The following is a 25,175-nucleotide window of genomic DNA, read 5'->3' as shown; positions in this document are numbered from 1 at the left end:
CAAGCCCACTTTCCCGCCCTTTCCCAAAAACCCTTATTCTAATCTATAGATTTTTGGCCAATCCACCTAACGTCACATCTTTGGACTGTGGGGGGAAACCGGAGCACCCGGAGGAAACTCACGCAGGCACGGGGAGAACGTGCAGACTCCGCACAGACAGTGACCCGAGGCGGGAATCGAACCCGGGTCCCTGGAGCTGTGAGGCAGCAGTGCTAACCACTGTGCCACCGTGTCGCCCTATTAATTTTCTTGTTTTGCTGGAAAGTTTTCCGAAGCTCTGTGATCGAATCGCTGCTCTCTCTGGTTCACCAGCAATAAAGCATGAGGTGCATTTGGCGGCAGAGACCTGGGCCACTGCTTGATCTATCCTCAAAAACAATTGTTTGAGCCACAATCTGAATTTCCTTGGGATTTAGTTTTTCTTCAGACTTTGTGTGAATGTTGCCGTACCCATTGATTACAGTTACATTTGTTTCTCTATTCCCTTGTACAGAAAAAGCCCCTTGTCATCTGTTGCTCTTTCTCTCCAAAAGCAGGACACCAAACCAAGTGCAATGCCTGGTTGTTACCACAGGATGGCAGTAATGCAGCAGAAATCTGATGATTCTGATTCTCCGCAGCATTTCGCTGACCAGACATTGCTGTATAATTCGATGGCTGATGGTGGAAATCTCTCTCTGGGTGTAGCTCTACCTGAGTCTCCTGAATAAGCAGTGACTACACACGGTTATGTGATAACCCAACACTCATTGAGATCTCCCTGTAGGGTTCATGGAGTACAAGTTCCCATGGTAACGGCTCCGATCCGTCCAGCTCGCACTTTTAAATACTGTCCCCAGACTGGGAATTCCCGTTATTCCGGGGCTGGGAGTTCCCGTTAGTCCCGGACTGAAAGTTCCCGTTAATCCCGGACTGGGAATTTCCGTTAGTCCCGGACTGGGATTTCCCATTAATCCTGGACTGGAAATTTCCGTTAGTCCCGGACTGGGAGTTCCCGTTAGTCCCGGGCTGGGAGTTCCCATTATTCTCAGACTGAGTGTTCCCATTATTCCGGGGCTGGGAGTTCCCGTTAGTCCCGGACTGGGAGTTCCCGTTAGTCCCGGACTGGGAGGTCCTGTTCATCCCGGACTGAAAGTTCCCGTTAATCCCGGACTGGGAATTTCCGTTAGTCCCGGACTGGGATTTCCCATTAATCCTGGACTGGAAATTTCCGTTAGTCCCGGACTGGGAGTTCCCGTTAGTCCCGGGCTGGGAGGTCCCGTTAGTCCCGGACTGGGAGTTCCCGTTAGTCCCGGACTGGGAGTTCCCGTTAGTCCCGGACTGGGGTTCCCGTTCGTCCCGGGCTGGGAGTTCCCGTTAGTCGCGGACAGGGATTTCCCATTATTCCTGGACTGGGAATTTCCGTTAGTCCCAGACTGTGAGTTCCCGTTAGTCCCGGACTGGGAGTTCCCGTTAGTCCCGGACTGGGAGTTCCAGTTAGTCCCGGGCGGGGAGTTCCCGTTAGTCCCGGGCTGGGAGTTCCCGTTAGTCCCGGGCTGGGAGTTCCCGTTAGTCCCGGGCTGGGAGTTCCCGTTAGTCCCGGGCTGGGAGGTCCCGTTAGTCCCGGACTGGGAGTTCCCGTTAGACCCGGACTGGGAGTTCCCGTTAGTCCCGGACTGGGAGTTCCCGTTAGACCCGGACTGGGAGTTCCTGTTAGTCCTGGGCTGGGAGTTCCCGTTAGTCCCGGACTGGGAATTCCCGTTATTCCGGGGCTGGAAGTTCACGTTATTCCCGGGCTGGGAGTTCCCATTATTCTCAGACTGAGTGTTCCCATTATTCCGGGGCTGGGAGTTCCCGTTAGTCCCGGACTGGGAGTTCCCGTTAGTCCCGGACTGGGAGGTCCTGTTCATCCCGGACTGAAAGTTCCCGTTAATCCCGGACTGGGAATTTCCGTTAGTCCCGGACTGGGATTTCCCATTAATCCTGGACTGGAAATTTCCGTTAGTCCCGGACTGGGAATTCCCGTTATTCCGGGGCTGGAAGTTCACGTTATTCCCGGGCTGGGAGTTCCCATTATTCTCAGACTGAGTGTTCCCATTATTCCGGGGCTGGGAGTTCCCGTTAGTCCCGGACTGGGAGTTCCCGTTTGTCCCGGACTGGGAGGTCCTGTTAGTCCCTGACTGGGAGTTCCCGTTAGTCCCGGGCTGGGAGTTCCCGTTAGTCCCGGACTGGGAGTTCCCGTTAGTCCCGGGCTGGGAGTTCCTGTTAGTCCCGGACTGGGAGTTCCCGTTAGTCCCGGACTGGGAGTTCCCGTTAGTCCCGGGAAATGGGAGTTCCCGTTAGTCCCGGACTGGGAGTTCCCGTTAGTCCCGGACTGGGAGTTCCCGCTAGTCCCGGGAAATGGGAGTTCCCGTTAGTCCCGGGCTGGGAGTTCCCGTTAGTCCCGGGCTGGGAGTTCCCGTTAGTCCCGGACTGGGAGTTCCCGTTAGTCCCGGACTGGGAGTCCCCGTTAGTCCCGGACTGGGAGTTCCCGTTAGTCCCGGGCTGGGAGTTCCCGTTAGTCCCGGACTGGGAGTTCCCGTTAGTCCCGGACTGGGAGTTCCCGTTAGTCCCGGGCTGGGAGTTCCCGTTAGTCCCGGACTGGGAGTTCCCGTTAGTCCCGGGCTGGGAGTTCCTGTTAGTCCCGGACTGGGAGTTCCCGTTAGTCCCGGACTGGGAGTTCCCGTTAGTCCCGGGAAATGGGAGTTCCCGTTAGTCCCGGACTGGGAGTTCCCGTTAGTCCCGGACTGGGAGTTCCCGCTAGTCCCGGGAAATGGGAGTTCCCGTTAGTCCCGGGCTGGGAGTTCCCGTTAGTCCCGGGCTGGGAGTTCCCGTTAGTCCCGGACTGGGAGTTCCCGTTAGTCCCGGGCTGGGAGTTCCCGTTAGTCCCGGGCTGGGAGTTCCCGTTAGTCCCGGACTGGGAGTTCCCGTTAGTCCCGGACTGGGAGTTCCCGTTAGTCCCGGGCTGGGAGTTCCCGTTAGTCCCGGGCTGGGAGTTCCTGTTAGTCCCGGACTGGGAGTTCCCGTTAGTCCCGGACTGGGAGTTCCCGTTAGTCCCGGGAAATGGGAGTTCCCGTTAGTCCCGGACTGGGAGTTCCCGTTAGTCCCGGACTGGGAGTTCCCGCTAGTCCCGGGAAATGGGAGTTCCCGTTAGTCCCGGGCTGGGAGTTCCCGTTAGTCCCGGGCTGGGAGTTCCCGTTAGTCCCGGACTGGGAGTTCCCGTTAGTCCCGGACTGGGAGTTCCTGTTAGTCCCGGACTGGGAGTTCCTGTTAGTCCCGGACTGGGAGTTCCCGTTAGTCCCGGACTGGGAGTTCCCGTTAGTCCCGGACTGGGAGTTCCCGTTAGTCCCGGACTGGGAGTTCCCGTTAGTCCCGGACTGGGAGTTCCCGTTAGTCCCGTACTGGGAGTTCCCGGTAGTCCCGGGCTGGGAGTTCCCGTTAGTCCCGGGCTGGGAGTTCCCGTTAGTCCCGGGCTGGGAGTTCCCGTTAGTCCCGGACTGGGAGTTCCTGTTAGTCCTGGACTGGGAGTTCCCGTTAGTCCCGGGCTGGGAGTTCCCATCAGTCCCGGACTGGGAGTTCCCGTTAGTCCCAGGCTGGGAGTTCCTGTTAGTCCCGGACTGGGAGTTCCCGTTAGTCCCGGACTGGGAGTCCCCATCAGTCCCGGACTGGGAGTTCCCGTTAGTCCCGGACTGGGAGTTCCCGTTAGTCCCGGACTGGGAGTTCCCGTTAGTCCCGGGAAATGGGAGTTCCTGTTAGTCCCGGGCTGGGAGTTGCTGTTAGTCCCGGGCTGGGAGTTCCCGTTAGTCCCGGGCTGGGAGTTCCTGTTAGTCGCGGGCTGGGAGTTCCCGTTAGTCCCGGACTGGGAGTTCCCGTTAGTCCCGGGCTGGGAGTTCCCGTTAGTCCCGGGCTGGGAGTTCCCGTTAGTCCCGGGCTGGGAGTTCCCGTTAGTCCCGGGCTGGGAGTTCCTGTTAGTCCCGGACTGGGAGTTCCCGTTAGTCCCGGACTGGGAGTTCCTGTTAGTCCCGGGCTGGGAGTTCCCGTTGGTCCCGGACTGGGAGTTCCCGTTGGTCCCGGGCTGGGAGTTCCCGTTAGTCCCGGACTGGAAGTTCCCGTTGGTCCCGGACTGGAAGTTCCCGTTGGTCCCGGACTGGGAGTTCCCGTTGGTCCCGGACTGGGAGTTCCCGTTAGTCCCGGACTGGGAGTTCCCGTTGGTCCCGGACTGGGAGTTCCCGTTAGTCCCGGACTGGGAGTTCCCGTTAGTCCCGGACTGGGAGTTCCCGTTAGTCCCGGACTGGGAATTTCCGTTAGTCCCGGGCTGGGAGTTCCCGTTAGTCCCGGGCTGGGAGTTCCTGTTAGTCCAGGACTGGGAGTTCCCGTTAGTCCCGGGCTGGGAGTTCCCGTTAGTTCCGGGCTGGGAGTTCCCGTTAGTCCCGGGCTGGGAGTTCCTGTTAGTCCAGGACTGGGAGTTCCCGTTAGTCCCGGACTGGGAGTTCCCGTTAGTCCTGGGCTGAGAGTTCCCGTTAGTCCCGGGCTGGGAGTTCCCGTTAGTCCCGGGCTGGGAGTTCCCGGTAGTCCCGGGCTGGGAGTTCCCGTTCCCGGACTGGGAGTTCCCGTTAGTCCCGGGCTGGGAGTTCCCGTTAGTCCCGGGCTGGGAGTTCCCGTTCCCGGACTGGGAGTTCCCGTTAGTCCCAGATTGGGAGTTCCGGTTAGTCCCGGGCTGGGAGTTCCCGTTAGTCCCGGACTGGGAGTTCCCGTTAGTCCCGGGCTGGGAGTTCCCGTTCCCGGACTGGGAGTTCCCGTTAGTCCAGGACTGGGAGTTCCCGTTAGTCCAGGACTGGGAGTTCCCGTTAGTCCCGGACTGGGAGTTCCTGTTAGTCCTGGACTGGGAGTTCCCGTTAGTCCCGGACTGGGAGTTCCCGTTAGTCCCGGGCTGGGAGTTGCTGTTAGTCCCGGACTGGGAGTTCCCGTTAGTCCAGGACTGGGAGTTCCCGTTAGTCCCGGGCTGGGAGTTCCCGTTAGTCCCGGGCTGGGAGTTCCCGTTAGTCCTGGGCTGGGAGTTCCCGTTAGTCCCGGACTGGGAGTTCCTGTTAGTCCCGGGCTGGGAGTTCCCGTTAGTCCCGGACTGGGAGTTCCCGTTAGTCCCGGGCTGGGAGTTCCCGTTAGTCCCGGACTGGGAGTTCCCGTTAGTCCAGGACTGGGAGTTCCCGTTAGTCCCGGACTGGGAGATCCCGTTAGTCCCGGACTGGGAGATCCCGTTAGTCCCGGACTGGGAGTTCCCGTTAGTCCCGGGCTGGGAGTTCCCGTTAGTCCCGGGCTGGAAGTTCCCGTTAGTCCCGGGCTGGGAGTTCCTGTTAGTCCCGGACTGGGAGTTCCCGTTAGTCCCGGACTGGGAGTTCCCGTTAGTCCCGGACTGGGAGTTCCCGTTAGTCCCGGACTGGGAGTTCCCGTTAGTCCAGGACTGGGAGTTCCCGTTAGTCCCGGACTGGGAGTTCCCGTTAGTCCCGGACTGGGAGTTCCCGTTAGTCCCGGGCTGGGAGTTCCCGTTAGTCCCGGGCTGGGAGTTCCTGTTAGTCCCGGACTGGGAGTTCCCCTTAGTCCCGGACTGGGAGTTCCCGTTAGTCCCGGGCTGGGAGTTCCCGTTAGTCCCGGGCTGGGAGTTCCCGTTCCCGGACTGGGAGTTCCCGTTAGTCCCGGACTGGGAGTTCCCCTTAGTCCCGGACTGGGAGTTCCCGTTAGTCCCGGACTGGGAGTTCCCATTAGTCCCGGACTGGGAGTTCCTGTTAGTCCCGGACTGGGAGTTCCCGTTAGTCCCGGGCTGGGAGTTCCCGCTAGTCCCGGACTGGGAGTTCCCGTTAGTCCCGGACTGGGAGTTCCCGTTAGTCCCGGGCTGGGAGTTCCCGTTAGTCCCGGGCTGGGAGTTCCCGTTAGTCCCGGGCTGGGAGTTCCCTTTAGTCCCGGGCTGGGAGTTCCTGTTAGTCCCGGACTGGGAGTTCCTGTTAGTCCCGGACTGGGAGTTCCCGTTAGTCCCGGACTGGGAGTTCCTGTTAGTCCCGGGCTGGGAGTTCCCGTTAGTCCCGGACTGGGAGTTCCAGTTAGTCCCGGACTGGGAGTTCCTGTTAGTCCCGGGCTGGGAGTTCCCGTTAGTCCCGGGCTGGGAGTTCCTGTTAGTCCCGGACTGGGAGTTCCCGTTAGTCCCGGGCTGGGAGTTCCCGTTAGTCCCGGACTGGGAGTTCCTGTTAGTCCCGGGCTGGGAGTTCCCGTTCGTCCCGGGCTGGGAGTTCCCGTTCCCGGACTGGGAGTTCCCGTTAGTCCAGGACTGGGAGTTCCCGTTAGTCCCGGGCTGGGAGTTCCCGGTAGTCCCGGACTGGGAGTTCCCGTTAGTCCCGGACTGGGAGTTCCCGTTAGTCCCGGGCTGGGAGTTGCTGATAGTCCCGGGCTGGGAGTTCCTGTTAGTCCCGGACTGGGAGTTCCCGTTAGTCCCGGGCTGGGAGTTCCTGTTAGTCCAGGACTGGGAGTTCCCGTTAGTCCCGGGCTGGGAGTTCCCGTTAGTCCCGGGCTGGGAGTTCCCGTTAGTCCCGGGCTGGGAGTTCCCGTTAGTCCCGGGCTGGGAGTTCCCGTTAGTCCCGGGCTGGGAGTTCCCGTTAGTCCCGGGTTGGGAGTTCCCGTTAGTCCCGGGCTGGGAGTTCCCGTTAGTCCCGGGCTGGGAGTTCCCGTTAGTCCCGGGCTGAGAGTTCCTGTTAGTCCAGGACTGGGAGTTCCCGTTAGTCCCGGACTGGGAGTTCCCGTTAGTCCCGGACTGGGAGTTCCCGTTAGTCCCGGACTGGGAGTTCCCGTTCCCGGACTGGGAGTTCCCGTTAGTCCCGGACTGGGAGTTCCCCTTAGTCCCGGACTGGGAGTTCCCGTTAGTCCCGGACTGGGAGTTCCCGTTAGTCCCGGACTGGGAGTTCCTGTTAGTCCCGGACTGGGAGTTCCCGTTAGTCCCGGGCTGGGAGTTCACGCTAGTCCCGGACTGGGAGTTCCCGTTAGTCCCGGGCTGGGAGTTCCCGTTAGTCCCGGGCTGGGAGTTCCCGTTAGTCCCGGGCTGGGAGTTCCCTTTAGTCCCGGGCTGGGTGTTCCCGTTAGTCCTGGACTGGGAGTTCCCGTTAGTCCCGGGCTGGGAGTTCCCGTTAGTCCCGGGCTGGGAGTTCCCGTTAGTCCCGGACTGGGAGTTCCCGTTAGTCCCGGACTGGGAGTTCCCGTTAGTCCCGGACTGGGAGTTCCCGTTAGTCCCGGACTGGGAGCTCCCGTTAGTCCCGGGCTGGGAGTTCCCGTTAGTCCCGGGCTGGGAGTTCCCGTTAGTCCCGGGCTGGGAGTTCCCGTTAGTCCCGGGCTGGGAGTTCCCGTTCCCGGACTGGGAGTTCCCGTTAGTCCCGGGCTGGGAGTTCCCGGTAGTCCCGGACTGGGAGTTCCCGTTAGTCCCGGACTGGGAGTTCCCGTTAGTCCCGGGCTGGGAGTTCCCGTTAGTCCCGGGCTGAGAGTTCCTGTTAGTCCCGGACTGGGAGTTCCCGTTAGTCCCGGGCTGGGAGTTCCCGTTAGTCCCGGGCTGGGAGTTCCCGTTAGTCCCGGGCTGGGAGTTCCCGTGAGTCCCGGGCTGGGAGTTGCTGTTAGTCCCGGACTGGGAGTTCCTGTTAGTCCCGGACTGGGAGTTCCCGTTAGTCCCGGACTGGGAGTTCCTGTTAGTCCCGGACTGGGAGTTCCTGTTAGTCCCGGGCTGGGAGTTCCCGTTAGTCCCGGACTGGGAGTTCCCGTTAGTCCCGGGCTGGGAGTTGCTGTTAGTCCCAGGCTGGGAGTTCCCGTTAGTCCCGGACTGGGAGTTCCTGTTAGTCCCGGGCTGGGAGTTCCCGTTAGTCCCGGACTGGGAGTTCCCGTTAGTCCCGGGCTGGGAGTTGCTGTTAGTCCCAGGCTGGGAGTTCCCGTTAGTCCCGGACTGGGAGTTCCCGTTAGTCCCGGGCTGGGAGTTCCTGTTAGTCCCGGACTGGGAGTTGCTGTTAGTCCCAGGCTGGGAGTTCCCGTTAGTCCCGGACTGGGAGTTCCCGTTAGTCCCGGGCTGGGAGTTCCCGTTAGTCCCGGGCTGGGAGTTCCTGTTAGTCCCGGGCTGGGAGTTCCCGTTAGTCCCGGACTGGGAGTTGCTGTTAGTCCCGGGCTGGGAGTTCCCGTTAGTCCCGGACTGGGAGTTCCCGTTAGTCCCGGGCTGGGAGTTGCTGTTAGTCCCAGGCTGGGAGTTCCCGTTAGTCCCGGACTGGGAGTTGCTGTTAGTCCCAGGCTGGGAGTTCCCGTTAGTCCCGGACTGGGAGTTCCCGTTAGTCCCGGGCTGGGAGTTCCTGTTAGTCCCGGGCTGGGAGTTCCCGTTAGTCCCGGACTGGGAGTTGCTGTTAGTCCCGGACTGGGAGTTCCCGTTAGTCCCGGACTGGGAGTTCCCGTTAGTCCTGGACTGGGAGTGCCCGTTAGTCCCGGGCTGGGAGTTCCCGTTAGTCCCGGGCTGGGAGTTCCTGTTAGTCCCGGACTGGGAGTTGCCGTTAGTCCCGGACTGGGAGTTCCCGTTAGTCCCGGACTGGGAGTTCCCGTTAGTCCCGGGCTGGGAGTTCCCGTTAGTCCCGGACTGGGAGTTCCTGTTAGTCCCGGGCTGGGAGTTCCCGTTAGTCCCGGACTGGGAGTTCCCGTTAGTCCCGGACTGGGAGTTCCCGTTAGTCCTGGACTGGGAGTGCCCGTTAGTCCCGGGCTGGGAGTTCCCGTTAGTCCCGGACTGGGAGTTCCCGTTAGTCCCGGACTGGGAGTTCCCGTTAGTCCCAGGCTGGGAGTTGCTGTTAGTCCCGGACTGGGAGTTCCCGTTAGTCCCGGACTGGGAGTTCCTGTTAGTCCCGGACTGGGAGTTCCCGTTAGTCCCGGACTGGGAGTTCCTGTTAGTCCCGGACTGGGAGTTCCCGTTAGTCCCGGGCTGGGAGTTCCCGTTCCCGGACTGGGAGTTCCCGTTAGTCCAGGACTGGGAGTTCCCGTTAGTCCCGGGCTGGGAGTTCCCGTTAGTCCCGGGCTGGGAGTTCCCGTTAGTCCCGGGCTGGGAGTTCCCTTTAGTCCCGGGCTGGGTGTTCCCGTTAGTCCTTGACTGGGAGTTCCCGTTAGTCCCGGGCTGGGAGTTCCTGTTAGTCCCGGGCTGGGAGTTCCCGTTAGTCCCGGGCTGGGAGTTCCCGTTAGTCCCGGGCTGGGAGTTCCCGTTAGTCCCGGGCTGGGAGTTCCCGTTAGTCCCGGGCTGGGAGTTCCCGTTAGTCCCGGGCTGGGAGTTCCCGTTAGTCCCGGGCTGGGAGTTCCCGTTAGTCCCGGGCTGGGAGTTCCCGTTAGTCCCGGGCTGGGAGTTCCCGTTAGTCCCGGGCTGGGAGTTCCCGTTAGTCCCGGACTAGGAGTTCCCGTTAGTCCCGGGCTGGGAGTTCCCGTTAGTCCCGGGCTGGGAGTTCCCGTTAGTCCCGGGCTGGGAGTTCCCGTTAGTCCCGGGCTGGGAGTTCCCGTTAGTCCCGGGCTGGGAGTTCCCGTTCCCGGACTGGGAGTTCCCGTTAGTCCAGGACTGGGAGTTCCCGTTCGTCCCGGGCTGGGAGTTCCCGTTCCCGGACTGGGAGTTCCCGTTAGTCCCGGGCTGGGAGTTCCCGTTCCCGGACTGGGAGTTCCCGTTAGTCCCGGACTGGGAGTTCCCGTTAGTCCCGGGCTGGGAGTTCCCGTTAGTCCCGGACTGGGAGTTCCTGTTAGTCGCGGACTGGGAGTTCCCGTTAGTCCCGGGCTGGGAGTTCCCTTTAGTCCCGGGCTGGGAGTTCCTGTTAGTCCTGGACTGGGAGTTCCCGTTAGTCCCGGACTAGGAGTTCCCGTTAGTCCCGGACTGGGAGTTCCCGTTAGTCCCGGACTGGGAGTTCCCGTTTGTCCCGGGCTGGGAGTTCCCGTTAGTCCCGGGCTGGGAGTTCCCGTTAGTCCCGGGCTGGGAGTTCCCGTTAGTCCCGGGCTGGGAGTTCCCGTTAGTCCCGGGCTGGGAGTTCCCGTTAGTCCCGGACTGGGAGTTCCCGTTAGTCCCGGACTGGGAGTTGCTGTTAGTCCCGGACTGGGAGTTCCCGTTAGACCCGGACTGGGAGTTCCCGTTAGTCCCGGGCTGGGAGTTCCCGTTAGTCCCGGGCTGGGAGTTCCCGTTAGTCCCGGGCTGGGAGTTCCCGTTAGTCCCGGGCTGGGAGTTCCCGTTAGTCCCGGGCTGAGAGTTCCTGTTAGCCCCGGGCTGGGAGTTCCCGTTAGTCCCGGGCTGGGAGTTCCCGTTAGTCCCGGACTGGGAGTTCCCGTTAGTCCCGGACTGGGAGTTCCTGTTAGTCCCGTGCTGGGAGTTCCCGTTAGTCCCGGACTGGGAGTTCCTGTTAGTCCCGGACTGGGAGTTGCTGTTAGTCCCGGACTGGGAGTTCCCGTTAGTCCCGGACTGGGAGTTCCCGTTAGTCCCGGACTGGGAGTTCCCGTTAGTCCCGGACTGGGAGTTCCCGTTAGTCCCGGACTGGGAGTGCCCGTTAGTCCCGGGCTGGGAGTTCCCGTTAGTCCCGGGCTGGGAGTTGCTGTTAGTCCCGGACTGGGAGTTCCCGTTAGTCCCGGGCTGGGAGTTCCCGTTAGTCCCAGGCTGGGAGTTGCTGTTAGTCCCGGACTGGGAGTTCCCGTTAGTCCCGGACTGGGAGTTCCTGTTAGTCCCGGACTGGGAGTTCCCGTTAGTCCCGGACTGGGAGTTCCCGTTAGTCCCAGGCTGGGAGTTGCTGTTAGTCCCGGACTGGGAGTTCCCGTTAGTCCCGGACTGGGAGTTCCTGTTAGTCCCGGACTGGGAGTTCCCGTTAGTCCCGGGCTGGGAGTTCCCGTTCCCGGACTGGGAGTTCCCGTTAGTCCAGGACTGGGAGTTCCCGTTAGTCCCGGGCTGGGAGTTCCCGTTAGTCCCGGGCTGGGAGTTCCCGTTAGTCCCGGGCTGGGAGTTCCCGTTAGTCCCGGGCTGGGAGTTCCCGTTAGTCCCGGGCTGGGAGTTCCCGTTAGTCCCGGGCTGGGAGTTCCCTTTAGTCCCGGACTGGGAGTTCCTGTTAGTCCCGGGCTGGGAGTTGCTGTTAGTCCCGGGCTGGGAGTTGCTGTTAGTCCCGGACTGGGAGTTCCCGTTAGTCCCGGACTGGGAGTTCCCGTTAGTCCAGGACTGGGAGTGCCCGTTAGTCCCGGGCTGGGAGTTCCCGTTAGTCCCGGACTGGGAGTTCCCGTTAGTCCCGGACTGGGAGTTCCCGTTAGTCCCGGACTGGGAGTGCCCGTTAGTCCCGGGCTGGGAGTTCCCTTTAGTCCCGGGCTGGGAGTTCCCGTTAGTCCCGGGCTGGGAGTTCCTGTTAGTCCCGGATTGGGAGTTCCCGTTAGTCCCGGACTGGGAGTTCCTGTTAGTCCCAGGCTGGGAGTTGCTGTTAGTCCCGGACTGGGAGTTCCCGTTAGTCCCGGGCTGGGAGTTGCTGTTAGTCCCAGGCTGGGAGTTCCCGTTAGTCCCGGACTGGGAGTTCCCGTTAGTCCCGGGCTGGGAGTTCCTGTTAGTCCCGGACTGGGAGTTGCTGTTAGTCCCAGGCTGGGAGTTCCCGTTAGTCCCGGACTGGGAGTTCCCGTTAGTCCCGGGCTGGGAGTTCCCGTTAGTCCCGGGCTGGGAGTTCCTGTTAGTCCCGGGCTGGGAGTTCCCGTTAGTCCCGGACTGGGAGTTGCTGTTAGTCCCGGGCTGGGAGTTCCCGTTAGTCCCGGACTGGGAGTTCCCGTTAGTCCCGGGCTGGGAGTTGCTGTTAGTCCCAGGCTGGGAGTTCCCGTTAGTCCCGGACTGGGAGTTGCCGTTAGTCCCAGGCTGGGAGTTCCCGTTAGTCCCGGACTGGGAGTTCCCGTTAGTCCCGGGCTGGGAGTTCCTGTTAGTCCCGGGCTGGGAGTTCCCGTTAGTCCCGGACTGGGAGTTGCTGTTAGTCCCGGACTGGGAGTTCCCGTTAGTCCCGGACTGGGAGTTCCCGTTAGTCCTGGACTGGGAGTGCCCGTTAGTCCCGGGCTGGGAGTTCCCGTTAGTCCCGGGCTGGGAGTTCCTGTTAGTCCCGGACTGGGAGTTGCCGTTAGTCCCGGACTGGGAGTTCCCGTTAGTCCCGGACTGGGAGTTCCCGTTAGTCCCGGGCTGGGAGTTCCCGTTAGTCCCGGACTGGGAGTTCCTGTTAGTCCCGGGCTGGGAGTTCCCGTTAGTCCCGGACTGGGAGTTCCCGTTAGTCCCGGACTGGGAGTTCCCGTTAGTCCTGGACTGGGAGTGCCCGTTAGTCCCGGGCTGGGAGTTCCCGTTAGTCCCGGACTGGGAGTTCCCGTTAGTCCCGGACTGGGAGTTCCCGTTAGTCCCAGGCTGGGAGTTGCTGTTAGTCCCGGACTGGGAGTTCCCGTTAGTCCCGGACTGGGAGTTCCTGTTAGTCCCGGACTGGGAGTTCCCGTTAGTCCCGGACTGGGAGTTCCTGTTAGTCCCGGACTGGGAGTTCCCGTTAGTCCCGGGCTGGGAGTTCCCGTTCCCGGACTGGGAGTTCCCGTTAGTCCAGGACTGGGAGTTCCCGTTAGTCCCGGGCTGGGAGTTCCCGTTAGTCCCGGGCTGGGAGTTCCCGTTAGTCCCGGGCTGGGAGTTCCCTTTAGTCCCGGGCTGGGTGTTCCCGTTAGTCCTTGACTGGGAGTTCCCGTTAGTCCCGGGCTGGGAGTTCCTGTTAGTCCCGGGCTGGGAGTTCCCGTTAGTCCCGGGCTGGGAGTTCCCGTTAGTCCCGGGCTGGGAGTTCCCGTTAGTCCCGGGCTGGGAGTTCCCGTTAGTCCCGGGCTGGGAGTTCCCGTTAGTCCCGGGCTGGGAGTTCCCGTTAGTCCCGGGCTGGGAGTTCCCGTTAGTCCCGGGCTGGGAGTTCCCGTTAGTCCCGGGCTGGGAGTTCCCGTTAGTCCCGGGCTGGGAGTTCCCGTTAGTCCCGGACTAGGAGTTCCCGTTAGTCCCGGGCTGGGAGTTCCCGTTAGTCCCGGGCTGGGAGTTCCCGTTAGTCCCGGGCTGGGAGTTCCCGTTAGTCCCGGGCTGGGAGTTCCCGTTAGTCCCGGGCTGGGAGTTCCCGTTCCCGGACTGGGAGTTCCCGTTAGTCCAGGACTGGGAGTTCCCGTTCGTCCCGGGCTGGGAGTTCCCGTTCCCGGACTGGGAGTTCCCGTTAGTCCCGGGCTGGGAGTTCCCGTTCCCGGACTGGGAGTTCCCGTTAGTCCCGGACTGGGAGTTCCCGTTAGTCCCGGGCTGGGAGTTCCCGTTAGTCCCGGACTGGGAGTTCCTGTTAGTCGCGGACTGGGAGTTCCCGTTAGTCCCGGGCTGGGAGTTCCCTTTAGTCCCGGGCTGGGAGTTCCTGTTAGTCCTGGACTGGGAGTTCCCGTTAGTCCCGGACTAGGAGTTCCCGTTAGTCCCGGACTGGGAGTTCCCGTTAGTCCCGGACTGGGAGTTCCCGTTTGTCCCGGGCTGGGAGTTCCCGTTAGTCCCGGGCTGGGAGTTCCCGTTAGTCCCGGGCTGGGAGTTCCCGTTAGTCCCGGGCTGGGAGTTCCCGTTAGTCCCGGGCTGGGAGTTCCCGTTAGTCCCGGACTGGGAGTTCCCGTTAGTCCCGGACTGGGAGTTCCCGTTAGTCCCGGACTGGGAGTTGCTGTTAGTCCCGGACTGGGAGTTCCCGTTAGACCCGGACTGGGAGTTCCCGTTAGTCCCGGGCTGGGAGTTCCCGTTAGTCCCGGGCTGGGAGTTCCCGTTAGTCCCGGGCTGGGAGTTCCCGTTAGTCCCGGGCTGGGAGTTCCCGTTAGTCCCGGGCTGAGAGTTCCTGTTAGCCCCGGGCTGGGAGTTCCCGTTAGTCCCGGGCTGGGAGTTCCCGTTAGTCCCGGACTGGGAGTTCCCGTTAGTCCCGGACTGGGAGTTCCTGTTAGTCCCGTGCTGGGAGTTCCCGTTAGTCCCGGACTGGGAGTTCCTGTTAGTCCCGGACTGGGAGTTGCTGTTAGTCCCGGACTGGGAGTTCCCGTTAGTCCCGGACTGGGAGTTCCCGTTAGTCCCGGACTGGGAGTTCCCGTTAGTCCCGGACTGGGAGTTCCCGTTAGTCCCGGACTGGGAGTGCCCGTTAGTCCCGGGCTGGGAGTTCCCGTTAGTCCCGGGCTGGGAGTTGCTGTTAGTCCCGGACTGGGAGTTCCCGTTAGTCCCGGGCTGGGAGTTCCCGTTAGTCCCAGGCTGGGAGTTGCTGTTAGTCCCGGACTGGGAGTTCCCGTTAGTCCCGGACTGGGAGTTCCTGTTAGTCCCGGACTGGGAGTTCCCGTTAGTCCCGGACTGGGAGTTCCCGTTAGTCCCAGGCTGGGAGTTGCTGTTAGTCCCGGACTGGGAGTTCCCGTTAGTCCCGGACTGGGAGTTCCTGTTAGTCCCGGACTGGGAGTTCCCGTTAGTCCCGGGCTGGGAGTTCCCGTTCCCGGACTGGGAGTTCCCGTTAGTCCAGGACTGGGAGTTCCCGTTAGTCCCGGGCTGGGAGTTCCCGTTAGTCCCGGGCTGGGAGTTCCCGTTAGTCCCGGGCTGGGAGTTCCCGTTAGTCCCGGGCTGGGAGTTCCCGTTAGTCCCGGGCTGGGAGTTCCCGTTAGTCCCGGGCTGGGAGTTCCCTTTAGTCCCGGACTGGGAGTTCCTGTTAGTCCCGGGCTGGGAGTTGCTGTTAGTCCCGGGCTGGGAGTTGCTGTTAGTCCCGGACTGGGAGTTCCCGTTAGTCCCGGACTGGGAGTTCCCGTTAGTCCAGGACTGGGAGTGCCCGTTAGTCCCGGGCTGGGAGTTCCCGTTAGTCCCGGACTGGGAGTTCCCGTTAGTCCCGGACTGGGAGTTCCCGTTAGTCCCGGACTGGGAGTGCCCGTTAGTCCCGGGCTGGGAGTTCCCTTTAGTCCCGGGCTGGGAGTTCCCGTTAGTCCCGGGCTGGGAGTTCCTGTTAGTCCCGGATTGGGAGTTCCCGTTAGTCCCGGACTGGGAGTTCCCGTTAGTCCCAGGCTGGGAGTTGCTGTTAGTCCCGGACTGGGAGTTCCCGTTAGTCCCGGACTGGGAGTTCCTGTTAGTCCCGGACTGGGAGTTCCCGTTAGTCCCGGGCTGGGAGTTCCCGTTCCCGGACTGGGAGTTCCCGTTAGTCCCGGGCTGGGAGTTCCCGTTAGTCCCGGACTGGGAGATCCCGTTAGTCCCGGGCTGGGAGTTCCCGTTAGTCCCGGGCTGGGAGTTCCCGTTAGTCCCGGACTGGGAGTTCCCGTTAGTCCCGGGCTGGGAGTTCCCGTTAGTCCCGGGCTGGGAGTTCCCGTTAGTCCCGGGCTGGGAGTTCCCGTTAGTCCCGGGCTGGGAGTTCCCGTTAGTCCAGGGCTGGGAGTTCCCGTTAGTCCCGGGCTGGGAGTTCCCGTTAGTCCAGGGCTGGGAGTTCCCGTTAGTCCCGGACTGGGAGTTCCTGTTAGTCCCGGACTGGGAGTTCCCGTTAGTCCCGGGCTGGGAGTTCCTGTTAGTCCCGGACTGGGAGTTCCCGTTAGTCCCGGACTGGGAGTTCCTGTTAGTCCCGGGCTGGGAGTTCCCGCTAGTCCCGGACTGGGAGTTTCTGTTAGTCCCGGATTGGGAGTTCCCGTTAGTCCCCGGCGGGGAGTTCCCGTTAGTCCCGGGCTGGGAGTTCCTGTTAGTCCCGGGCTGGGAGTTCCCGTTAGTCCCGGGCTGGGAGTTCCCGTTAGTCCCGGACTGGGAGTTCCCGTTAGTCCCGGGCTGGGAGTTCCCGTTAGTCACAGGCTGGGAGTTGCTGTTAGTCCCGGGCTGGGAGTTCCCGTTAGTCCCGGGCTGGGAGTTCCTGTTAGTCCCGGACTGGGAGTTCCCGTTAGTCCCGGACTGGGAGTTCCCGCTAGTCCCGGACTGGGAGTTCCCGTTAGTCCCGGACTGGGAGTTCCCGCTAGTCCCGAACTGGGAGTTCCCGTTAGTCCCGGACTGGGAGTTCCCGCTAGTCCCGGACTGGGAGTTCCCGTTAGTCCCGGACTGGGAGTTCCCGTTAGTCCCGGACTGGGAGTTCCCGTTAGTCCCGGACTGGGAGTTCCCGTTAGTCCAGGGCTGGGAGTTCCCGTTAGTCCCGGACTGGGAGTTCCTGTTAGTCCGGGACTGGGAGTTCCTGTTAGTCCCGGGCTGGGAGTTCCCGTTAGTCCCGGGCTGGGAGTTCCCGTTAGTCCAGGGCTGGGAGTTCCCGTTAGTCCCGGACTGGGAGTTCCTGTTAGTCCGGGACTGGGAGTTCCGGTTAGTCCTGGGCTGGGAGTTCCCGTTAGTCCAGGGCTGGGAGTTCCCGTTAGTCCCGGGCTGGGAGTTCCCGTTAGTCCCGGACTGGGAGTTCCTGTTAGTCCCGGACTGGGGTTCCCGTTAGTCCCGGGCTGGGAGTTCCCGTTAGTCCCGGACTGGGGTTCCCGTTAGTCCCGGACTGGGAGTTCCCGTTAGTCCCGGACTGGGGTTCCCGTTAGTCCCGGACTGGGAGTTCCCGATAGTCCCGGACTGGGAGTTGCTGTTAGTCCCGGGCTGGGAGTTCCCGTTAGTCCCGGGCTGGGAGCTACCGTTAGTCCCGGACTGGGAGTTCCCGTTAGTCCCGGACTGGGAGTTCCCGTTAGTCCCGGACTGGGAGTTCCCGTTAGTCCCGGGCTGGGAGCTTCCGTTAGTCCCGGGCAGGGAGTTCCCGTTAGTCCCGGGCAGGGAGTTCCCGTTAGTCCCGGACTGGGAGTTCCCGTTAGTCCCGGGCAGGGAGTTCCCGTTAGTCCCGGGCTGGGTGTTCCCGTTAGTCCCGGGCTGGGAGTTCCCGTTAGTCCCGGACTGGGAGTTCCCGTTAGTCCCGGGCAGGGAGTTCCCGTTAGTCCTGGGTTGGGAGCTCCCGTTAGTCCCGGGCTGGGAGCTTCCGTTAGTCCCGGGCTGGGAGTTCCCGTTAGTCCCGGGTTGGGAGTTCCCGTTAGTCCCGGGCTGGGAGTTGCTGTTAGTCCCGGACTGGGAGTTCCCGTTAGTCCCGGGCTGGGAGTTCCCGTTAGTCCCGGACTGGGAGTTCCCGTTAGTCCCGGACTGGGAGTTCCCGTTAGTCCCGGACTGGGAGTTCCTGTTAGTCCCGGACTGGGAGTTGCTGTTAGTCCCGGGCTGGGAGTTCCCGTTAGTCCCGGGCTGGGAGTTCCCGTTAGTCCCGGACTGGGAGTTCCCGTTAGTCCCGGACTGGGAGTTCCCGTTAGTCCCGGACTGGGAGTTGCTGTTAGTCCCGGGCTGGGAGTTCCCGTTAGTCCCGGGCTGGGAGTTCCCGTTAGTCCCGGACTGGGAGTTCCCGTTAGTCCCGGACTGGGGATTCCCGTTAGTCCCGGGCTGGGAGTTCCCGTTAGTCCCGGACTGGGAGTTGCTGTTAGTCCCGGGCTGGGAGTTCCCGTTAGTCCCGGACTGGGAGTTCCCGTTAGTCCCGGACTGGGAGTTCCCGTTAGTCCCGGGCTGGGAGTTCCTGTTAGTCCCGGACTGGGAGTTCCCGTTAGTCCCGGACTGGGTGTTCCCCTCAGTCCCGGGCTGGGAGTTCCCGTTAGTCCCGGACTGGGAGTTCCCGTTAGTCCCGGGCTGGGAGTTCCTGTTAGTCCCGGACTGGGAATTCCCGTTAGTCCCGGGCTGGGAGTTCCCGTTAATCCCGGGCTTGGAGTTGCTGTTAGTCCCGGACTGGCATTTGCTGTTAGTCCAGGACTGGGAATTCCCGTTTATCCTGGACTGGGAGTTGCCGTTTATCCCGGACTGGGAGTTGCCGTTCCTGGACTGGGAGTTTCTGTTCATCCCGGACTGGGAGTTCCCGTTAGTCCTGGACTGGGAATTCCCATTAGTCCCGGACTGGGAATTCCCATTAGTCCTGGACTGGGAGTTCCTGTTAGTCCCGGACTGAGAGTTGCTGTTAGTCCCGGAGTGGGAATTCCCGTTAGTTCTGGACTGGGAATTCCCATTTCCGGACTGGGAGTTCCTGTTCATCCCGGACTGGGAGTTCCCGTTAGTCCCGGACTGGGAGTTGCTGTTATTCCCGGACTGGGAATTCCCGTTAGTCCCGGACTGGGAGTTCCCGTTCCCGGACTGGGAGTTCCTGTTAGTCCCGGACTGGGAGTTGCTGTTAGTCAATGACTGGGAATTCCCGTTTGTCCCGGACTGGGAGTTGCCGTTAGTCCCGGACTGGGAGTTCCCGTTCCTGGACTGGGAGTTGCCGTTAGTCCCGGACTGGGAATTCCCATTCGTCCCAGATTGGGAATTCCCAATAGTCCCAGACTGGGAATTCACGTTAGTCCTGGACTAGGAGTTCCTGTTAGTCCCGGACTGAGAGTTGCTGTTAGTCCCGGACTGGGAATTCCCGTTAGTTCCGGACTGGGAGTTCCCGTTCCCGGACTGGGAGTTCCCGTTAGTCCCGGACTGGGAGTTGCTGTTAGTCCCGGGCTGGGAGTTCCCGATAGTCCCGGACTGGGAGTTCCCGATAGTCCCGGACTGGGTGTTCCCGTTAGTCCTGGACTGGGAATTCCTGTTATTCCCAGACTGGGTGTTCCTGTTATTCCCAGACTGGGTTGTTCCCAGTACACCAAAATAATGTGTTATTTATTTTGTGGGAATGTCATTGAAGGTGACGACTGATAGAAGATCGTCTCCGACTGCCTGGGGAGCTCAGACATTCGGCATCATTCAGCCAACTTCCCCAACACCCCGGACTCAAAAATGTTTACTGAGCTGCTGCACTTAGTGATGAACCGCTACCCAGAGTTATTCTCCAGAGCTGCATGTTTAATACAGCCGGCAGTCTTGCTGGAAACCTGTAACAGAATCCTGAGCAGGCTCAGGAGACTGGCCCAGTCACTACTCATCCATCACACATGTAATCACTGGCCGACAGCAGTGGAACTCCAGTACTGTGAGAGAAGCTTCCCCAGAGGATATCAAGGAGCAGTCACGGGATGCTGTACCTGCGGCAGAAGGATATGCCCAAGGACTGCCAGAATCATCACTGTGCCTGAAGCCAGGCCACCTCAGGCCCAGGCCCTGCAAATCCAGCAGCCCCAACAGGACAAACTAATGCAATTGAACCTTCCACAAAGTTGTCCCTATCAAAATTAAACTCCAAGGCGATATCACTCCCCTCTGCCTACACAGGGGAGCCTCTACGAATTGTAGTCACCACCATGACCTTGGTTAATGAGCAGTCTAAAGGAATGGACGTACATCGGATATCCTCCGCGACTTCCAGCACCGCTATAGAGAAACTCCGGCAATCGATTTGCACTCGTGGATACCAGAGGTCCTTGTTTCTGAAAACGGGGACCCCCTTCACTGGCAGAGGATTCTAAGTGTTTGTGACGTCCAATGGGATGAAGCACATTTGGACGGCTGACTACTACCCATCTTCTAATGGCCACGGCCCAAACATTTCAAAACGTTATTAAAAACCAGACCGCTGGCTCGCTTGACACCAAACTGGCTCAGACCCTTTCCAACTTCAGGACCATGCCACATGTGATGGGGTTTGCACCAGCGGACAGGCCTCCGAACCTGACCCAACATAGGTGGGAAAGTGGAGTCAAAACAAAAGAGTCAGAAAAGAAATTTTGATTATAGGACTTTCAAGTTGGGAGACACAACCTGTCTTTACAATTTCGGAGACAGGTCCCATTGGATCTGAGAACTACAGTAAGAAGTCTTACAACAGCAGGTTAAAGTCCAACAGGTTTGTTTCGAATCACTAGCTTTCGGAGCGCTGTTCCTTCCTCAGGTGAATGAAGGGGTGGGCTCCAGAAACATATAGACAAAGTCAATGATGCAAGACGATACTTTGAATGCGAGTCTTTGCAGATGTTGTCTATATGGACTTTGCAGTCCTCGCACATCTCCTCTAAACCTTGCCCCTCGCACCTTAAACCTATGCCCCCTAGTACTTGACTCCTCTGCCCTGGGAAAAGCCTCTGACTATCCACTCTGTCTATGCCCCTCATAATTTTGTAGACCTCTATTAGGTCGCCCCTCAACCTCTGTCGTTCCAGTGAGAAAAAACAGAGTTTATTCAACCGCTCCTCATAGCTAATGCCCTCCATACCAGGCAACATTCTGGTAAATCTCTTCTGCACCCTCTCTAAAGCCTGCACATCCTTCTGGTAGTGTGGCGACCAGAATTGAACACTATACTCCAAGTGTAGCCTAACGAAGGTTCTATATAGCTGCAACATGACTTGCCAATTCTTATACTCAATGCCCCGACCAATGAAGGCAAGCATGCCGTATGCCTCCTTGACTACCTTCTCCACCTGTGTTGCCCCTTTCAGTGACCTGTGGACCTGTACACCTAGATCTCTCTGACTTTCAATACTCTTGAGGGTTCTACCATTCACTGTATATTCCCTACCTGCATTGGACCTTCCAAAATGCATTACCTCACATTTGTCCGGATTAAACTCCATCTGCCATCTCTCCGCCCAAGTCTCCAAACAATCTAAATCCTGCTGTATCCTCTGACAGTCCTCATCGCTATCCGCAATTCCACTAACCTTTGTGACGTCTGCAAACTTACTAATCAGACCAATCATTTATATATACTACGAACAGCAAAGGTCCCAGCACTGATCCCTGCGGAACACCTCCAATTAGAAAAGCATCCTTCCATTGCTACTCTCTGCCTTCTATGACCTAGCCAGTTCTGTATCCACCTTGCCAGCTCATCCCTGATCCCGTGTGACTTCACCTTTTGTACTAGTCTACCATGAGGGACCTTGTCAAAGGCCTTACTGAAGTCCATATAGACAACATCCACTGCCCTACCTGCATCAATCATCTTTGTGACCTCCTCGAAAAACTCTATTAAGTTAGTGAGACACGACCTCCCCTTCACAAAACCATGCTGCCTCTCACTAATACGTCCATTTGCTTCCATAAGACCATAAGACCATAAGACATAGGAACGGAAGTAAGGCCATTCAGCCATCGAATCCACTCCACCATTCAATCATGGCTGATTTCAACTCCATTTACCCGCTCTCTCTCCATAGCCCTTAATTCCTCGAGAAATCAAGAATTTATCAACTTCTGTCTTAAAGACACTCAACGTCCCGGCCTCCACCGCCCTCTGTGGCAATGAATTCCACAGACCCACCACTCTCTGGCTGAAGAAATTTCTCCTCATCTCTGTTCTAAAGTGACTCCCTTTTATTCTAAGGCTGTGCCCCCGGGTCCTAGTCTCCCCTGCTAATGGAAACAACTTCCCTACATCCACCCTATCTAAGCCATTCATTATCTTGTAAGTTTCTATTAGATCTCCCCTCAACCTCCTAAACTCCAATGAATATAATCCCAGGATCCTCAGATGTTCATCGTATGTTAGGCCTACCATTCCTGGGATCATCCGTGTGAATCTCTGCTGGACCCAGTATGTCCTTCCTGAGGTGTGGGGCCCAAAATTGCTCACAGTATTCTAAATGGGGCCTAACTAATGCTTTATAAAGCTTCAGAAGTACATCCCTGCTTTTATATTCCAAGCCTCTTGAGATGAATGACAACATTGCATTTGCTTTCTTAATTACGGACTCAACCTGCAAGTTTACCTTTAGAGAATCCTGGACTAGGACTCCCAAGTCCCTTTGCACTTCAGCATTATGAATTTTGTCACCGTTTAGAAAATAGTCCACGCCTCTATTCTTTTTTCCAAAGTGCAAGACCTCGCACTTGCCCACGTTGAATTTCATCAGCCATTTCTTGGACCACTCTCCTAAACTGTCTGAATCTTTCTGCAGCCTCCCCACCTCCTCCATACTACCTGCCCCTCCACCTATCTTTGTATCATCGGCAAACTTAGCCAGAATGCCCCCAGTCCCATCATTTAGATCGTTAATATATAAGGAGAACAGCTGTGGCCCCAACACTGAACCCTGCGGGACACCACTCGTCACCGGTTGCCATTCCGAAAAAGAACCTTTTATCCCAACTCTCTGCCTTCTGCCTGACAGCCAATCGTCAATCCATGTTAGTACCTTACCTCGAATACCATGGGCCCTTATTTTACTCAGCAGTCTCCCGTGAGGCACCTTATCAAAGGCCTTTTAGAAGTCAAGATAGATAACATCCATTGGCTCTCCTTGGTCTAACCTATTTGTTATCTCTTCAAAGAACTCTAACAGGTTTGTCAGGCACGACCTCCCCTTACTAAATCCATGCTGACTTGTCCTAATCCGACCCTGCACTTCCAAGAATTTAGAAATCTCATCCTTAACAATGGACTCTAGAATCTTGCCAACAACCAAGGTTAGGCTAATTGGCCTATAATTTTCCATCTTTTTCCTTGTTCCCTTCTTGAACAGGGGGGTTACAACAGCGATTTTCCAATCCTCTGGGACTTTCCCTGACTCCAGTGTCTTTTGAAAGATCATAACTAACGCCTCCACTATTTCTTCAGCTATCTCCTTTAGAACTCTAGGATGTAGCCCATCTGGGCCTGGAGATTTATCAATTTTTAGACCTCTTAGTTTCTCTAGCACTTTCTCCTTTGTGATGGCTACCATATTCAACTCTGCTCCCTGACTCTCCGGAATTGTTGGGATATTACTCATGTCTTCTACTGTGAAGACTGACGCAAAGTACTTATTTAGTTCCTCAGCTATTTCCATGTCTCCCATCACAAAATTACCAGTGTCATTTTGGAGTGGCCCAATGTCAACTTTTGCCTCCCGTTTGTTTTTAATGTATTTAAAGAAACTTTTACTATCATTCCTAATGTTACTGGCTAGCCTACCTTCAAATTTGATCCTCTCTTTCCTTATTTCTCTCTTTGTTATCCTCTGTTTGTTTTTGTAGCCTTCCCAATCTTCTGACTTCCCACTACTCTTTGCCACATTATAGGCTTTCTCTTTTGCTTTGATGCATCCCCTAACTTTCTTTGCCAGCCATGGCTGCCTAATCCCCCTCTGATAACCTTTCTTTTCTTTGGGATGAACCTCTGTACTGTCTCCTCAATTACTCCCAGAAACTCCTGCCATTGCTGTTCTACTGTCTTTCCCACTAGGCTCTGCTCCCAGTCGATTTTCGTCAGTTCCTCCCTCATGCCCCTGGAGTTACCTTTATTTAACTGTAACACCTTTACATCTGATTCTACTTTCTTTCTTTCAAATTGGAGATTGAATTCGACCATATTATGATCACTGCCTCCTAAGTGCTCCCTTACTTTAAGATCTTTAATCAAGTCTGGCTCATTAAATAACACTAAGTCCAGAATGATTCCAAATGGGAGTAGATCCTGTCTCGAAGAATTCTCTCCAGTAATTTCCCTACCACTGACGTAAGGCTCACCGGCCTGTAGTTCCCTGGATTATCCTTGCTACCCTTCTTAAACAGAGGAACAACATTGGCTATTCTCCAGTCCTCCGGGGACATAATCTGAAGACAGTGAGGATCCAAAGATTTCTGTCAAGGCCTCAGCAATTTCCTCTCTAGCTTCCTTCAGTATTCTGGGGTAGATCCCATCAGGCCCTGGGGACTTATCTACCTTAATATTTTTCAAGACGCCCAACACAGTGACTGATCCTCACCCTGAATAAACATTGACTCTGTACAGTTACACAGTGAGTGATCCTCACCCTGAATAAACAGTGACTCGGTACAGTTACACAGTGAGCGATCCTCACCCTGAATAAACAGTGACTCTGTACAGTTACACAGTGAGTGATCCTCACCCTGCTGAATAAACAGTGTCTCTGTACAGTTATACAGTGAGTGATCCTTACCCTGAATAAACAGTGACTGTACAGTTATACAGTGAGTGATCCTCACCTTGAATAAACAGTGACTCTGTACAGTTACACAGTGAATGATCCTCACCCTGCTGAATAAACAGTGACTCTGTACTGTTACACAGTGAGTGATCCTCACCCTGCTGAATAAACAGTGACTCTGTACAGTTACACAGTGAGTGATCCTCACCCTGCTGAATAAACAGTGTCTCTGTACAGTTATACAGTGAGTGATCCTTACCCTGAATAAACAGTGACTGTAGAGTTATACAGTGAGTGATCATCACCCTGAATAAACAGTGACTCTGTACAGTTATACAGTGAGTGATCCTTACCCTGAATAAACAGTGACTGTACAGTTATACAGTGAGTGATCCTCACCTTGAATAAACAGTGACTCTGTACAGTTACACAGTGAATGATCCTCACCCTGCTGAATAAACAGTGACTCTGTACAGTTACACAGTGAGTGATCCTCACCCTGCTGAATAAACAGTGTCTCTGTACAGTTATACAGTGAGTGATCCTTACCCTGAATAAACAGTGACTGTAGAGTTATACAGTGAGTGATCCTCACCCTGAATAAACAGTGACTGTACAGTTATACAGTGAGTGATCCTCACCCTGAATAAACAGTGACTGTACAGTTACACAGTGAGTGATCCTCACCCTGAATAAACAGTGACTCTGTACAGTTACACAGTGAGTGATCCTCACCCTGCTGAATAAACAGTGACTCTGTACAGTTACACAGTGAGTGATCCTCACTCTGAATAAACAGTGCCTCTGTACAGTTACACAGTGAGTGATCCTCACCCTGCTGAATAAACAGTGACTCTGTACAGTGACACAGTGAGTGATCATCACCCTGCTGAATAAACAGTGACTCTGTACAGTGACACAGTGAGTGATCCTCACCCTGAATAAACAGTGACTCTGTACAGTTACACAGTGAGTGATCCTCACCCTGCTGAATAAACAGTGACTCTGTACAGTTACACAGTGAGTGACCCTCACCCTGCTGAATAAACAGTGACTCTGTACAGTTACACAGTGAGTGATCCTCACCCTGCTGAACAAACAGTGACTCTGTACAGTTATACAGTGAGTGACCCTCACCCTGAATAAACAGCGACTCTGTACAGTTATACAGTGAGTGACCCTCACCCTGCTGAATAAACAGTGTCTCTGTACAGTGACACAGTGAGTGATCCTCACCCTGAATAAACTGACTCTGTACAGTGACACAGTGAGTGATCCTCACCCTGCTGAATAAACAGTGACTCTGTACAGTTACACAGTGAGTGTGCTTGCCTTGCTGAATAAACAGTGACTCTGTA

The 25,175-nt window shown here is 57.6% G+C and overlaps 1 protein-coding gene across 3 annotated transcripts in view; it reads left to right on the top strand.

Annotated features, from left to right (window-relative positions):
* The window catches only part of ltbp4 (latent transforming growth factor beta binding protein 4), a 504,953-nt gene that overhangs the window by 465,012 nt on the left and 14,766 nt on the right, over positions 1-25,175 (top strand). The gene's annotated exons all lie outside the window — the stretch shown is intronic.

Source organism: Scyliorhinus torazame, chromosome 25, assembly GCF_047496885.1.
Source record: "Scyliorhinus torazame isolate Kashiwa2021f chromosome 25, sScyTor2.1, whole genome shotgun sequence".
NCBI lineage: Eukaryota > Metazoa > Chordata > Chondrichthyes > Carcharhiniformes > Scyliorhinidae > Scyliorhinus > Scyliorhinus torazame.
This window is presented reverse-complemented; position numbering and strand designations above follow the sequence as displayed.